Source organism: Malaya genurostris, chromosome 2 (genome assembly GCF_030247185.1).
Source record: "Malaya genurostris strain Urasoe2022 chromosome 2, Malgen_1.1, whole genome shotgun sequence".
Lineage (NCBI taxonomy): Eukaryota > Metazoa > Arthropoda > Insecta > Diptera > Culicidae > Malaya > Malaya genurostris.
This window is the reverse complement of record NC_080571.1, coordinates 220,080,085-220,094,573: the sequence shown is the minus strand read 5'-3', so window position 1 is coordinate 220,094,573 and position 14,489 is coordinate 220,080,085. Positions and strand designations below refer to the sequence as shown.

General features: G+C 39.7%; 1 protein-coding gene across 3 annotated transcripts in view; it reads left to right on the top strand.

The window, feature by feature from the left end:
• Positions 1 to 14,489, top strand: part of LOC131427652 (protein disks lost) — an 828,850-nt gene that overhangs the window by 141,201 nt on the left and 673,160 nt on the right. For all 3 annotated transcript variants that reach the window (XM_058591040.1, XM_058591038.1, XM_058591039.1), the window contains exon 3: positions 11,524 to 11,612. The gene's annotated coding sequence lies outside the window, so the exon portion shown is untranslated. The remainder of the gene's footprint in view (positions 1 to 11,523; positions 11,613 to 14,489) is intronic.

Sequence of the window (14,489 nt, the reverse complement as noted above, 5' to 3'; positions counted from 1 at the left end):
CAATATTTATTTTAAGATGAAAAGTTTGTAATGTAATGTGATTCAATCGTATCACGAATCAATCATTATAGTAACGGAAAAAAGCGAATTATTTCTTAAATTCATCGTTTTCTCAACTTATCGATTTTCAATGGAACTTATATACAAGTATGGGCAGTTTAATGTACCTTACATTAAGCAACATTTGCTTGTACATTTCGAAATCCTTAGTAGTGTTTGTCACGAAAACTTGGGTTTTTTGTCTGCAGCTGCAAATACGTTGCCAGATTAGAAACTTTCCATCGAATTTATTAGCGGAAACGAATAAGAACTTACTAGAGGGGAGCTATCCATTTTCAAGTACGTTTCATCGTCTATGATGCATCCTTCGGGTCACTAGCTTTCGTTGCAGTGTCCTGTTTTTTTACTTACTGGCCTGAAAAAATAGGAATTCTTCTCGTAGACAACTACTTCTTTTTTAAACGTATTATTTAAGGTATTATACATTGAATTTAAATTGCAGGATGGCAAGTGACCGGGAAAATCGGGAAAACCGGTAAAAAGTCGGAAATTTCGTTTCACCGGGAAAAACCGGAAAAAAGTCGGGAATTTTAGTGCAAATCCGGGAAAAAATTTACTAGCCCTAATCGTAGCAAATCATGATTTTCCTGATTAAACAAATGGAAAGTTGGAGGCAATACTCCATTTTGTGTTTAAGTGAGAAGTTCAGTGAAAGTTTTGAAACATCGTATTGTCCCACACAGGTTTTATGGTACACAATCCATTGGAGATGGGACATCCCATGTTTCGTTCAACAATTGTAAAGGTTTGGCAGCAATTTTTAATGGATCAGAAAGCATTGCTTAGTTGTTATCAACAACAGCACATCGAACGGATGCTTTTGCTGGATTTCTGTTAAATTTCAAAATAGGTTTGCATAATATGATCGCAAAAGGAATATCAGGTAACATGTTTAATAAATCTATGAAAAATTCTTAGGAGCCTTCATGTTTTTGAGTGGGCACTAGTGTTGTAATCTTGGTATTGATTTTTGTTTTTTTTTGTTTCCATTATAGAGGTTTTAACCTTAGGGTCATTCGCCTTTTCGGGCCAGAAAAACTTTCTGACCCTATGTGCGGGGTTGGGAATCAAACCCCGGTGGGCTGTATGAAAGGCATCGACTTACCCATCACGCTATACCCGTCCCTTGGTATTAATTTTAATAGGATTCACAAAATTTAAAAAGCTGTTGACTTTGACCTTGTTCACCGTTTGCAATGAGTATTTAATTTGCTTCTTTGAGAGCTGAAATTGATTTCTGAGAGAAACGTTTAGAAGATGATTTGATTTGTTCAGTGAATGTTTAATGTTTAATTTATATTAAACATTTCATAATAGGATTCACAAGAATGCGGGTGTTGATGTCGACGAAGAATTAAACTTAGATCATCTCAGTCACTAGAGGCATAGATTGTTATTGTTCCAGAGCGACAAGAGTCCATTTTCAGAATTTTAGAAGTATTTCGATTTGTTTCGCCAAAATTCAATTTTGAAAGCATATCGTATATGTTGTTAGATGGAATCGGGAGGAGAATTGTTTCTTGTTCATTTTTAACCTTAGGTATACGTTTTTTAGGCTATACTAGGCTAATATAGTACTGGAACATACTAGAGATGGGCAATTTCTCTTTCGATTATTACGGTACTGTTAGCAATCCAATTATTTACCGATAATAATAACTAAAGCTATCATCTTTGAATCTGCACTGAAGAAATTACCGAAAAAAGCAGGAATGTTTCGCAATAAGAGAATGATTGTTGGTAGAAATACATGCAAAAAGTACTCACTACTATTGAATCTGTAATCTGCAGCTCTCATATTATTTTCGAAGAAACATACAAGTTTTTCTTGGCAAGTATTCGTTAGCTTCCAGATTATCAAGCGCTGATTTGTTTTATCCCGTGTCGCAGAATGACGAACAAGATGACGTTGGTATCTGGGTGTACTACCAGAATGTTCGGGGGTTGAGGACAAAAATCGACGAGATCTTTTTAACGACGAGTGACTGCAACTTTGATGTCATCTTTTTGACCGAGACCGGACTGGCTAGCCGAATAAACTCTCAGCAGTTGTTTGGAAATTCCTTTAATGTTTTTCGCTGTGACCGCAGCTCAGCTAATAGTGACAAAGCATCATTTGGTGGAGTTTTGATTGCCATTTCACGAAAACACGTCAGCTCTATTATTGAAACGGTGAATGGTCAGTGTCTTGAACAAGTGTGTGCAAGTGCTACAGTGCGGGGTAGAAAGCTACTGCTATGCGGTGTGTACATTCCCCCTGATAAAAGCCAAAACGTTGATGTGATCGATGCGCACATTTCAACTGTTTCGGAACTGTGCAGTAAAGGTTCTGTGAATGATATTGTTCTGGTGTGTGGTGATTTCAACCAGCCCCGCATTGTGTGGAATCAACGGCATGAAGAAACACAACCCGCTTGTTCTTTGTTGCCATCCGCTGCTGGTACAGCGCTGATCGACGGTATGGATTTTTTAAATCTACATCAAGCAAACCAGTGCAGAAATCATCTTGGGCGATTGCTCGATTTGGTCTTTTGTTCTTCGGAGCATCAATTAATAGTTGATTGTAGTGTTACTCCACTGCTACCTGTCGACCCGCATCATCCGCCTTTAGTTATCTCGTTGGCTGCTGACTGCGAAAACAATTCCCGGAACATGGACTTCACGAATGAATCAAGGCCATTAAATTATAGAAAAATTGATTTTGGTGCTTTACTTGAATTCTTGCAGAACGTTAACTGGAGTGCTTTGCAAGATATCGACAACGCAAATGACATGGCATATTTTTTCTGTAACAAAATAACTCAGTGGTTAAGTTCAAATTTGCCTTTTGTAAAACGGCCAATAAGTCCTCCTTGGAGCACAGCTTTGCTTCGTAAATTGAAACGAATTCGAAATGCTTGGCAGCGCAAACATCGTCGCTGGAAGAGCTCTGAAATAAAACGAATGTTCAAAAGTTCCAGTGATAACTATCGCAAATTAAACGCGGGGTTGTACAAATCCTACGTTATGCGGGTTCAAACTGATCTTCGTCGGAATTCCAAACATTTCTGGACTTTTGTAAACTCGAAACGTAAATGCTCATCAATTCCTTCAAAAGTTTGTCTCGATGGTGTTGAATCCAGGTCATCCTTGGAGTCATGTGATCTGTTTGCAAAGTTCTTTGCTTCGGTGTTTGCAGAAAAAACAGCCTCCGGTATCGATGCGGAGACCGCCGCGGTGGATGTTCCTGAGAATTTAGTGCACATTGACACATTTTTGGTTACTCCCGATATGATTGTTGCCGCAGCGAAGAAGTTGAAACGATTCTCTGCCGGACCAGATGGCATACCTGCAGCGGTGTACAGTCATTGCGCTTCTGCTTTAGCCGATCCTTTGTGCACTATATTTAACAAATCATTTGAGCAAGGTATTTTTCCGATGACTTGGAAGCAGTCTTTCATGTTTCCTGTATACAAGAGCGGTGATCGTACAAATGTTAGAAATTATCGAGGCATAACCAATTTATCAGCTGCATCTAAACTGTTCGAAATAATTGTGAGCACTGAGGTACTTTTTCGTACTAAAAATTACATCTCTACTGATCAGCATGGATTTATGCCAGGTCGTTCAGTCAGCACGAATCTCTTAGATTTCACTTCCAGTTGTTTTTCGAGTTTGGAGAATAAAGTACAAATTGATGCAGTATACACTGATCTGAAAGCAGCTTTCGACCGAATTGACCACCGAATACTCTTGTGCAAGATGTTGCGGCTGGGCGCCACACAAAAGTTTACTGACTGGCTACGCTCTTACTTATGTGGTAGAGTCCTGCGAATTAAGCTCGGCTCTTGTGTATCATCTTCGTTCTCAAATTTATCAGGAGTTCCTCAAGGCAGCAATATGGGTCCACTTTTGTTTTTGCTGTTCTTCAACGATGCTGTTTCGGTGCTCGGAGTTGGCTGCAGATTAGTATATGCCGATGATTTGAAATTATATCTTGAAGTTCGCTCTATTGACGACTGCATCCGGGTTCAAAAACTTCTAGATATATTTGTCGCCTGGTGTCGTAGAAACTGGTTGATTGTCAGCATTTCAAAATGCCAGGTCATAACGTTTCATCGAATACTGAACCCAATTCGATTCGACTATGCAATTGATGGACAAACGCTCCAGAGAGTTGACCATGTTAATGACCTTGGTGTTTTGTTAGATGCCAAACTTACCTTCAATCTGCATCGTTCATCTGTAATTTCAAAAGCGACCAGGCAACTAGGTTTTATTGCAAAGATCGGGCGGGACTTCAAAGATCCGTATTGTTTGAAGGCGTTATATTGCTCTTTGGTTCGTCCAATACTGGAAAATGCTAGCGTAATTTGGAGTCCTTATCAACTTACATGGAACTTACGGATTGAGCGCGTTCAGAAACGATTTGTTCGTCTTGCTCTAAGAAACCTTCCCTGGCAGAACCCGCTTGATCTTCCACCATACCACGATCGCTGTCGACTGATCGGACTCGACTCATTGGAACGACGCAGGAAAATTCAGCAAACTACTTTCGTGGCAAAACTGATCAACGGGGATATCGACTCATCGAAGATTTTGTCTCAACTCGATTTTCGTGCTTCACAACGATCACTGCGCTCTTCCAGTTTATTTCAACCGAGATTTCATCGAACGACGTTCGGGTATTACGAACCGATAACATTGCTTGAGGACATTTGGCACCGTTGAACACCTTTTTGAATTTGATGACCCATCACACAAATTCGTGCAGAAAGTACAGCGATCTACAACTTTATGACTTGACTAAACCAATTCATTAAGACCATTTTATTGTCAGATGAATAAATTTAATAATAATAATAATAATAATAATAAGAACGAAACCAAAAAGGTTAAAACCGGGATAAAATAAATGATATATAAAAAAGAAAAACGAAAGACAGTCTTACAAAAGACTGAATAGTTCGGATAATAACAATTTCAATTTTAATTATAAGGTTTTAAATTTAATTCTTAATTATTTGGCTTTCAAATGACTGATGGTATTTATGGCTACCTATAAAATACTAACAATAATCGAATTCGGGGTAAAAGCTGCACTTTAGAGAATTGTTGAAGAGAGCATGAAGTCTGAATAAAATGTATTGATTTTTAAACAAAATTGCAAGAATGTTAATGCTGTATTCCTTCGTGAAATGCAAGACTTTTATCATATCCGCTATCCAGCTGTTTTTTGTTTTAATCCTATGTTACCTCAAATTAATTTGAAATAATCAAAAAGATTGAGTTTTTATCTTGAAGAGCTAATACATAGAATAACATTAGTAGCAAAGTAACAGACGAAATAAAGATGGAATCGCTTGCCAAATCATGGTCTTTTTTGCAAACTTATTCTTCCCGGCACACCTCCGCGTTCTCTCGCGATGTGAAACTTTCATCAAAACACGGTCGTACAAGAGCCTTGTACTTGTATCCTTTTCTGGCAAGGATGTTTCGCACAGTAAGCCTTTTCTTCCACAGCCCATACGTAAATGTATTGGAAAAATTCTATCTATTCTGTGTATAGAAACAAGCAATAGCAACGATTTCAGTACGTTCTACTGTTTTCCAAATCCGCTGTGTCAGTTATCCTAACAATCGATCTAGTTGAAAAATTATCCAATCGAAGTTGAAAAATTACGTAAAACTTTAAGCATACCGCACTCAAAACCCTCTCGCCAGTGGAGGTTAAACAGCCAAAGTGTGATTTTCTTTTTTTTTGTGGTGGCACGAAACTCGTGCCGCTAGCAATCGCCTCACCTCGGTGGGTGGAGGAGGTTCCCTTCTAACAGTCTCGGCACTTTACCCACTAAAAGCTCGTGTCGACACTAACTGAAGTCGGTAGATTCCAGCAGCAACGGGGTACCGAAAAGTTACTATTCATTTCATGAAGACAATTTTTTTCTGGTTCTTGCCAGTTCAAGTCCTTTGCGCTGAAAACAGTGCTGCCGTACCGTTTGAAACGGGGCTACTAGATAAGAACGATACCGATCTCGAAACGTAAATTATCAGACTTACTGCACTGTTCGTTTCCTTCGGCTGTGTCTGACCTGAACACTATCATCCACTGCTCTCTGTCGGAGGTTGTAACCTGGGCAGGAGCCAGCAAGAAATATCATCTGCAAAAGAATAAATACCATCATGGTGCACTTTTGCGACACTCTCAACATATTGCGGTGTTGAGTGTAGGTGCTGGGACATAATCGCTACACACACACACCCACTCGGTGCTGTCTTGTTTCAAGTGCCAAATGGCAGTGGAGAAGACTGTCGGGACGCGCACTTGGGCCGACTAGCACTCGCTCTCCGGTGCCGAGCAGTATTGCCGAGTCTACGTCTACCGTCTACCGATCCGTGCAAGTCGGATGACTTGGGTTCTCTTCAGAAAGGCAGAAAGGTTGGTCTTCAAGTTGGTCTATTATTTTTTTCTCGCTATCTTTACAGTACGTTTGCTAATGTAAAATGTAACACAGCTGATTCCGAAAGGAGTCTCTTCTGGCTGGCTGTGTAAACTTACTTCAAATGATTACAATTGGTAGTTGCCATTCGAGTAACTGATGATGAATGTCGCATCGTACGCTTTGATATGAGAAATAAAAAGTGTAGACATTTTTTTCGCTCCACATCACTTCCTGCTCGCCATGCGAGTCCTGTCGTATAGCTTTAATTGACTCAACCGATAGAACCTATATTTTCATTCCGGTGGTTTTTATTTTTTATGAATTCCTGTTTGAACTGACCGCTACCAATTCACTAATATGATGCTTTAAAAAAAGATCTAAGCGATGTTTGTGAAAAACAATTTCAAAACCACTATGTTCACATGAATAACTCATTGTGGAATTGATTCAGTTCATTAAACATCGGATGGGTAATGAAAATAGTTCCGGACAATGTTCGTATGGGGGAAATGGGCAAATGAAACCGCACATAAAATGGGTTTCGTGAATCATTACTCCGTATATTATTCCTAGAATGATGTATAAAAACATACACCGGAAATCGAAACACCAGAAACTGAAAAATCCCTCGTGAATACAACGGAGTTCAACTCGCTCTAAGCGCACTTGACGAAAATCAAATCCTGCCGGATAAACCCAAAACAGCCCTTATCCTCTTGCGAAAATCCTCTTTTACGATCCACTGAACACTCCACAATGAATTTCAAATAGTTCATCAAAATCCTCAAACTTAAGTGACACACCCTTAAGTTGTGCGTTGCCAAATGCATCCCCTTCTCCCGGCAGTTGGACGAGCAACAACAAAAAACTCGATTTTTCAAAGGAAGCGAAAATAACACTAAATTGAACGTGAAAGCTGCGTTTTTTTGCGTTGTTCTTGTCGTTGTTGTTGTTGTTGTTGTTGGGGCTGCCCTTCTCGAGTCTTTGGCGGATAAATCGTCATTCGTTGCGGTTACATAACCGCTGCTCCGAAGGGAGGTGGGGTTGTAGGTTAAAAGAAGCAAAAAAAAACTGATGCCAAACGACAAACCGCAGATAGCCTTCCGTTTTTACGAGTCCGGAGCGCAGAAATTTGCGATTTTACGATTTCGGAACAACGTGCCCTTGGATATCAACCCACCGCAGCAGCACAGGCACCAGGATGCTGTGGTTTACGACTCCTGGCTCTGTGGTTTTGTTGATCCGCTGCGATGGCTGCGGGGATATTCGTGTGAATTTTTCCTGTGGCTCGACGGCGACGGCAGTCTCGGTGGTGGTGGTGGTGAAGAAAGAAAATTGCGTTAAATTGGATTACTGATTTTTGACTCCGCCCGAGCGTTCAATCACGGAAAATGTGACTTTAAGATCACTTCGGCTAAGTGCCGTTGCTTTCTTTTCCCTTGTTCCGCGAATCAAGACTCGGATATTGATCTGTCTTACCGGGGCTTGCCGGGGAAAATTGCACCGAACAAAGAAACTGTGCGACGTAATTCGTTATGGGATGGATGTACACCTACAGAACGGGGGATGGGTTTTACGACTGATGGGTGGAATAAAGTTTATTCACTGGAAAATCGGATAGGAAAGTAGACATCCTCGGAAATGAAAAGTACAACAATGTTGTCCTACATTTTACATTAACGCTAACTTTCCTGCATTTTTAATTAACTTATAATCAGTATTCACCGTTGGTGGCATCTTTTGTGTACCAAATTGCTATTAGGTTTGAGACTTTCACAACGATAATAGGAGTTTTTTTTAGCACTTGGGAGAGTTTTAATACAACCAACACTTGCTGACTCGCTTCAACGGAAATTAAAAGATGCGAAATAATAAGGGAAAGGGATTACGAGCAATTCCTGAAATGTGTAGCAAATCATCAGATATCTCATACTACGATTTGGAAGACACTTTGCACACGTTTTCGAATACGACAAATCATCAGCCGGAACGTTATTGGATGTGTTTTTGAGATATAATTTTCACTTTTTATCGATTTATTCATTTCAGCTTGTTTGACGTAAAGTCTCCATAACTAAGTTAAGTTTTTGCAATGACTGAGTGGAGACATATAGTGGAGAAACTCACAGAAAAGATGATTTTTTTGGAAAAAGATACGCTCAGAGACAGGACTAAAACTTGCGTTATTATGCATTCCGTGCATACGCGCTATCATTTCGCCACCCTAAGTCTTGTGATAGACACAGCTCTAACACACGACTAGGTATGGTAAAGCTTACATCGAACACGGAACATCCGGAATGGTGTGCGAGTGGTACGTATGCAACTACGTAAAGCAATTCCATCTTACATCATTTGTGATCAAGACGGGATACATTCGTGTAAAACGCTGATTACGTATGAAATTCAACTGGTTACATGTCAGTTTTGTAAACAACCTACGGCAAACCTTGCACTGCAACTGCGACTAGGACATCTTCAAACAAAAACAAGGACAACCGCTCAACAACGGTAACTAGTGAGCGCAATACTCCTGATTCACCAGCAACTGCAATTAATGTACAACAAGGCGCGTCTACAGTAACTAACAACGAGCCGAAGACTGCGAATTACAAGGAAAACGAAGAAAAAACGGAAACCAACAACGATACCACCGATGCGGCAATGGATGACGAGACGAGCTTCGAACAAAGTGTTCCTCAATCATCGCAAGAAAAAAAAATGGAATGGAAGCTCCTCTCCCCCTAGAAAAAGAGTGACAACGAATTCCAATGCTCCATTGTTGTTGATGGCTGTCTCCGATGTACTGGGTTTTTTTTACTGTTGTCCTTTGCTGCAGATGTCTTCTTGTCCAGTTTTTCACATGGCTTACTGTAGTGAACAACTTGTTTGCAAATATTGACATGTCGCCATCTGATTGTCATAGGTAACAAATGATTTGCACGGAACCCTTGTATCTTGGCCGAAAATCACATAAGAAGGTATAGCCTTCTTCAATCGCATGCGTAACAAACATAGCATTTAGAATACCAGGGAAAAAGTTATTCCACTTTTCTATTTCGATGGAAATAATCTCTCCATTCTGGGACACAGTTTAGCGAATATAAGGATCACAGATGCTTGAGGGTAGATCATGAACACGCACTTTTATAACACTATCTTGCATATATACTGGTATGTTGTACTTGAAGTTTTCATGCTCCACATAGTGTACATTGTTATTGTCTTTGGCGAATTGAATTGCATCCAACTCTTTATAAAACTGGATGTAAACAACATTATTTGTCTTGTTGCATTTAACGTTTAATATCAAAATGCATTTGCTCCTTAAGCAAATCGTCAAGTTCTCGTATCCAAGGTCGAATTTTGCGGTGCCTGAAATCAACAATAATTCTATTCTTTCGTAGTGGCGGCGGTTGCTTTTGTTCGTTTGGCTGACTCATTCCGAGATCGTTCTATTGTCACTACACAATATTGTACTCGGTTTCTTCTGTTTCGAGCGTAATCGGCTTTATTTTATCCACTGACTTGGATGACATGTGAAGGCGAACTGATTGATAATTTATATTGTGTACATAAATTTTTTTGTAAAATTTACGTTTCGCCTTCGACTCGTCAGTGCGCAACTATCTTTCTAACTCAGAAACGGAAAGTCTAGTTCGGGCGATATTAAAATAAAATCATAGCATCGCAAGATCATTTATTTGAATCTAGGTTTGTTGAATCCATTTTGTAAATTATATGACATTATTTTTCTTATTTTTAATTTTTTTTAACACGTATCTCCAGAACCGAAAGCCAGATTCAATTTTTGAAGTTGAATTATTTCCAAAAGGCTTCAAGCTTATTTGAGTCGGAGTTTGTGAAAGTCGGTTAAGCCGTGTTTGTGAAGATCAAGTGACATTATCCGTTGCATACCCAAATTCACATTCACATTCACTTACAAACATTTTATGATCTCGACGAACTGAGTCGAATAATATATTAGGTGTACAACCTTGCTTCCGCCGTTTTTTTTCCCAAAATTTGAAGCTTTATTGCGAAAAATGGGTAACAGATATATTATTCAAAGTATTGTCCCATCTTTCTGGAAATATTCGGATCCCGGCTCGAAAAAAGGAGTCCTTTTTTGACGCTATCCATGAAGCAATCCATTTTTCCAACTCGTCGAAGGATTGAAAATGTTGATCTGCCAGGCCGTGTGCCATCAAACGGAATAGGTGGAAGTCAGAAGGGGCGACATCTGAAGAATACGGCGGGTGGGGTAAGACTTCCCATTTCAGCGTTTTCAGGTACTTTTTGACCACTTTTGCGACGTGAGGCCGAGCATTGTCGTGTTGGAGGATGACTTTGCCATGTCGCTCTTAATATTGTGGCCACTTTTCTTTTAGCGCGCGACTAAGGCGCATCAGTTGCGTTCGGTAGCGATCTCCTGTGATGGTTTCACCCGGTTTTAAGAGCTCGTAGTAAATTTTTATTCATCTTTGAAGGTTTTTTCTCTGCCACCATCATGTTTGTCTTCAAAATCACCATTTTTAAAACGTTGAAACCATTCCCGACACGTTCTTTTACTCAGAGTAGCATCTCCGTAAGTTTCTGAAAGCATCCAGTGCGCTTCAGTTGCTTTTTTTTGAATTGTAACAGAAAAGTAAAACTTCCCGCAAATGGCGAGAATTGGGCACATAAACAGACATTTTCTAGCGTGAATAATACGTCAACAAGAACAACTGTCACTGAAACGGCGATGACAATTCGTTAGGCACTGTACACACTCACTTTAAAGGCATTATCATCTATGTATTTTAACCAGCCTCAGCCGGTACAGCCACCTATCGGAAAACGGCGGAAGCAAAGTTGTAAACCTGATATAATAAAAAAAGTTTATTTTTACAGAATGATTGCATTACTTTTTTATGTCAGACAAAAGGAAGTTTTAACGATTTTTTAAATACAAATAATAACAAAAATTTTTTTCTTACCTTTAAATTTTTATCGACTACAGAAAAAATAAAAAAATTCTTTTCTCTCTTACGTTTCATAGATTGCCCGATTTAATGCAACCATATATCATCACCTTCTTTAGCACGAAACAAGTATTACAATTGCCATTCGTTGCCGGATTATAATAAGGTGAGAGTAATTTTAATAATATCATTTTTAGTATTGAATAACATACATTATAGGTTAGACTGTTACAAACGCCATACTGTTTTGAAAGTTCCGGTGCCTTCGATCATGAAATCATGAATAATTGTCATGTTTTCACGGTTCATGATTTTCCAATCAAGAGCAAGGTAACGGCTTTCTTTCCATGTGCACATTTTCAGTCACACCAAAATTATCGATTCACAATGTGGTAATAGTGACTTTGATTGTTCTCTTACAAATACATTTATATCCCAATAAATTCTATATTCATACTCGCTCGATTTGATTGGTTTTGCATTCCTAATCAATTGCTGAAAATTTCAAAACCAAAGTCCCAAAGTCGATGTTTTCAAAAAAAAATCTGGTATTGCACCAGATCTGGACGTTTCGTGCATTTCATGGATTACTGAAGCTACGCGTTTTTTTTGCACGTTTTTGTACGTAAAAAGAGACCATTTCTTATTTCGGATCCTTTTGATCATAAAAACATGAACAATTGTCATGACTTCAGGAAAACATAAAATGATTGGTTTCATGATTTTTCAATCAGGACAACAGTAACGAACTTCTTTCCGTGTATATGAAGTTGGTTTATCAGAGTTTTTTACATCACTCTATTTAGTATTTTGCGGGTACCTCGATTTTCATGTTCAATAGTTAAACTTAAATACAATCCAATTAAAAAAATTGTTCTTCTTAATACATGGAATCGATGGCGCAGATTATTTTACGCAAAAAAATCTTGGCCAAGTTCAACTCAATTTATCAAAGATAGGGAAGATTGATTTGAAAAATAGATCAAATATCTGGAGTAAAAAGTAAGTTCCTTTAAAGCGTCAAATTATTACACTTGTCTTAGTATGATTGATGTTTATCGGATAAGTTTTTTTCCCACTCTGTTAGTCCATTAAGACATCAGTCCGATGGACTTTGTTAAATAAATAAATAAATAAAAACAAAACCATAAGTAAATTGAAACTCCGTTGTAAAACATTTGTCAGACAATTCCACCTACACTCGGGGGTAATTAATTTGCACTGCTTCTAAGTGTTTTTTGTTTTATCCACAAATGAGTAACCTGCACGGATCCGACCACCGTTCTCTTTGCGTAATGGAGCTGAACGGATTCGTCCCTGATCCGTCAGCGATCGGACGTGTGTGCACAATAAACTGCACAACCTGCCACACCCACTCCATGCTACCCGATTACGTACTTAATAACCCAAATCTTGATATATTTTTTCATTATCACTTTCCTTTCGCCCTGCGGAGTGAAGGAGGAGGAGAAGGAGGCCGGGGGGAGAGGGGCTTGGAAGAAAGAACCCAAACACATCACTCTCATTTATTCCGCAATGAACATTAATTACGTATCGTGCCCCGGTCCGGCCGAACCGAGTCTGATGACTTGTTAGTGGTGCAGATCCAAGGCTGGGTCGTCTCCCGCCTGCAATGTCCTCCACTGCAGTAGTAAGTTCGGTTCGAAGAAGAAGAAGAAGCAGCGTCTAGTAGTTCCGCTCTGGCAGCGTGGCAGCATGAAACTTTCCCCTTATTACGAATTCATGCACGGTAGCGCATAGAACTTGGTGTGTAACCTTCAATTGCGAGGGAAACTTCGGTCAGACAGGGAAATTGAACGCCACTCTGCTGCACATCTGCCCCGTCTGTCGCTATAGGTAGAATCTGTTCCTCTCTCTTTCATTTATGCTATGCTGCGATAAAATGCATGGCCCGGACCCTTCTTCATATGCGTTTTCAAACTCCGGGTCTGTTCAAAATGTGTGTGTGTGTGTGTGTGTGAGTGTTACCATCGAGATACCGGGCAGGGCTTCCCCGGCATTCGTTTATGTTGCCGTTATGCTGCTCGTTCATCGTCGTCGTCGTGGTCGTCTTCGTCATCGTCATCATCGTTCAGCATGGGCATTTTCAACACACAGACCGTAAAAAGCGCCATTCCCCCTCTGCCAGACACAGAATTTGATTTACGGCGCTGTGTAGCAGAGCGACCGGCATGTAGAAAATCAAAGGCAACCGAAGTACAATGCCATAGGGAAACCGAAACCCGGGGAATAAGTTCCTTCAAAACGCTTGTTTTTCACAGAAAATGAAATGGTTTCGCTCGTCTTTATAATTGTATGTTTGAGTCTGATTAAAAAGCCAAACACAAAACAGTGCCAAGATGAGACGTGGGGCGCTGGAGAACGGCGGAAGGATGACTACGACGCGGTGCACCTGATGCTAATATCGGTGCTCCTGCAGACGCAAGAGGCCAATTTCTCCGTCTATTCTTTCCAAGGTTTCTTGACAGGATGTCTGGCTGGTCTGGTCCGGTGTCGAGAGCAGTCGCAGTTGTTTTCATCGCCCATACTGCCAAACCATTGTCCAACTGGAACCGGAAGAGCAAAAGGCCGTGTCTCGAAACCCGGTTCCATAGCTTGATCAATTTTCGAAGAAGCCATTTCACTGTCTACGCCGAATTTCATTATGCATGGATGACCACTTACTAGAAAATAAAACGAAATCTGATTGATGAGATATTGGGTGCAAAGTTTGGTGTTTTATGCAGACAATTGAAGTCGTTTGCGGAATCGTGTTCCAAATGATAGATGAAAATCAGTCCAACCCATCTCCGAGAGCAGTGAGTGAAATTATTTGCCACACATATTCATACGAACATAGCCATTTTTCGATTTCGGCGAACTGATTCGAATGGCATCTGACATTGGACCGTCCGGACGTTGGTTTAAAAATCGTTTTTTTTTGCAGTAATTACATGTGCTGTTTTCAATAATTGGTTTAGCTGAAATCTTTGTGATAGGATTAGTTTAAAACAAAAAAATAAACGATTTATTAATTTTTGTT